Here is a 2,485-nt window from a genome sequence, read left to right as displayed (position 1 = left end):
GTATGATCACCAACCTTTGCCAGTGGTTGAAAATGAGGTTGCAAAGGTTTTATGGGATTTTGGTTTGTACACTGATGTCCATGTTTCATCCAATCGGCCTGACATTGTGTTGTTTTTAAAGAAGTAAGAGCGAATAATTTTCTTTGAAGTTGCTTGCCCTGCAGATATCAATGTACTAACTAAGGAGCAAGAAAAATTGAATAAGTATCAAACCCTTGTCCGAGAGATTTCCGAGTGTTATGGTCAACCTGTTGATCTTGTTCCTGTTGTGATTGGCCATTCTGGTGTGGTATCAGCTAACCAACAAACTCATTTGAAGCGAATACCTGACTATAACGAAACATTGTTTAATAACCTCCAAAAGACAGCTATTCTTGGGACTGTTAATATCTTAACATCTATTAACTTTGGTTATACTTAAGCGTATGCCTGTATTACCAATATTATTCTGTACTATTGTACATGTGTGTCATTATTGTTCAATGAAAAAAGTAGTAGTAGTAGTAGTAGTAGTAGTAGTAGTAGTAGTAGTAGTGTTATTGAACATTATCTAATGTATATTTCTTACGTGATTATGTTCTTATTTCTGTACAAATGTATGTACATGTGAATCTTTTGATGTAAAGTAGTAGTTGAAATACTCTAATAGAACACTTAACTATTCTCTCCAAAATGATTTCATTACAACTCTATATCCAATGAAAAACCAGCATGTGAGATAGAATTGAGCTTCTTTACCAGGGCGTACCAAGGGAGGTTCCAGGGGTTTCAGGAAACCCCATTGGATTTTACACACTACTTGAAATATTAAGAAATTGAAACTTCAGGTTTCCAGAATCTGGAACAGGACACATTCTATCTTAGTTAAATAATAGTTTCTAATATGACAGCAACACTTATAGCATTGTTCTGAATTAATATGACTTTAGTGAAAAGATCGAGATACTCTAATAGAGCAGTCAGATAATATAAAAATACTCTAATATAACAGTCACCGAACTGTAGTGGAAACCCCTTTTCAAAATTCCTGCGTACGCCCCTGTTTACCTGTGCACTGCTGTCTCATCATGCCAAATAGCCTGCCATAACAATAGCTTGAGGTCAAAATTTGTACCTTTTCATGTATATACAGAACCATAAAATAATTAAAATAAATTCTCTTGACTAAATATAGCACCAGTTTAGCCACAAAAATTGTGTTTAAATGCTTCATTAATCTGAATGCAACACAGGCAACACTGGCCGCATCTTATGTTACCAGTGTATATGCCTTCTATTTGTATAATTATTGCAATTGAGGGGATGTAGCTAAATAAGTTTTTGAAACAATAAGCAGGATATCGCTGGCTGCAGTTGCATTTAGTATTATCTTTAATAATAATAATAACATTCAAAAGTTTCAGTGCACGAGATCAAACAGAGCAGTCACCTAACTACTCTAATTCTTTAACATATAAGTTGGTTCTAGTTTGTAATTTATTCAATCTGCTACTTGATCCCAAAATACTGATTCATGTAGTAATCCAATCTTGCACAATCTTTAATACAAATTCTACTAAATCAAAAAAGAGTACAATGGTTACTACACTTTAGCTTCTGGACATTGGAAAAGTGAGGGATACTGCGGCCCCTCCACTCTTCAAAGTGAGGCCCCTCTGCCCCTCTCCCTATTCCTGATTCACAATATATAGCTATATATGCCAATAAAGTTTCAGTCAAAATTGTTATCATATAGTAGTCCAAACTAAGAAAACAAGTGGCGGCTAGATTTCATCTTTGCTCACAGAATAGCTACATACACTAGGATAAATGAACATTAGATAGCTAGCTGTGCACCCCATTCCTCCTCTCTTGTGTAATTTCTGTATGTGGAATTTGCATGGAATGTGGTAGCTAGCACCTCTGCAGGTGCTATTTTGGTACATTTATAGGGGCTACAAGATATAGTACTTTCAATTATACTACTAAATAAGCAGATTTTGAATACCGGTACCACTATACAACGTGAACATCTAAGCTGAATTATATTACTGACCTTTCATGACTTCCCCAACAAATGCATGAACAGGACACCTACACAAGGGAGAATTTAGGAACACCTTGAGCACACATCCCTGCGCCACTCTGCTGGTTCCACCACTTCACGCCATGGTGTAGCCATGCTTTCAGCCATAAATAATATGCTCGGGAACCTTGCTATGCTTCAGTCATGCAATGTAGCCTATGGTTCCTGACATTATCTATGGTAGCCTAAACTTAAGGTAGCGCACGTGCACGCACCACAGTATCACGAGATCAGTTAGCTTGCTAAATACACGATTTCACGTTGTGTGTAGTACAGTACCTACCGGTAGATCTACGTGTCACAGGTTGCAGTCTGCGACTCAAGATTTCCACACTCATATAAAAGCAAGTTTAGCAGTGTTTTTAAAAGCAATAGGTGAATATTGAGCTGCAATAGTTGACTATCGAAGATATATGAAAT

The sequence above is a fragment of the Dysidea avara genome, chromosome 3 (genome assembly GCF_963678975.1).
Source record: "Dysidea avara chromosome 3, odDysAvar1.4, whole genome shotgun sequence".
Lineage (NCBI taxonomy): Eukaryota > Metazoa > Porifera > Demospongiae > Dictyoceratida > Dysideidae > Dysidea > Dysidea avara.
This window is presented reverse-complemented; position numbering follows the sequence as displayed.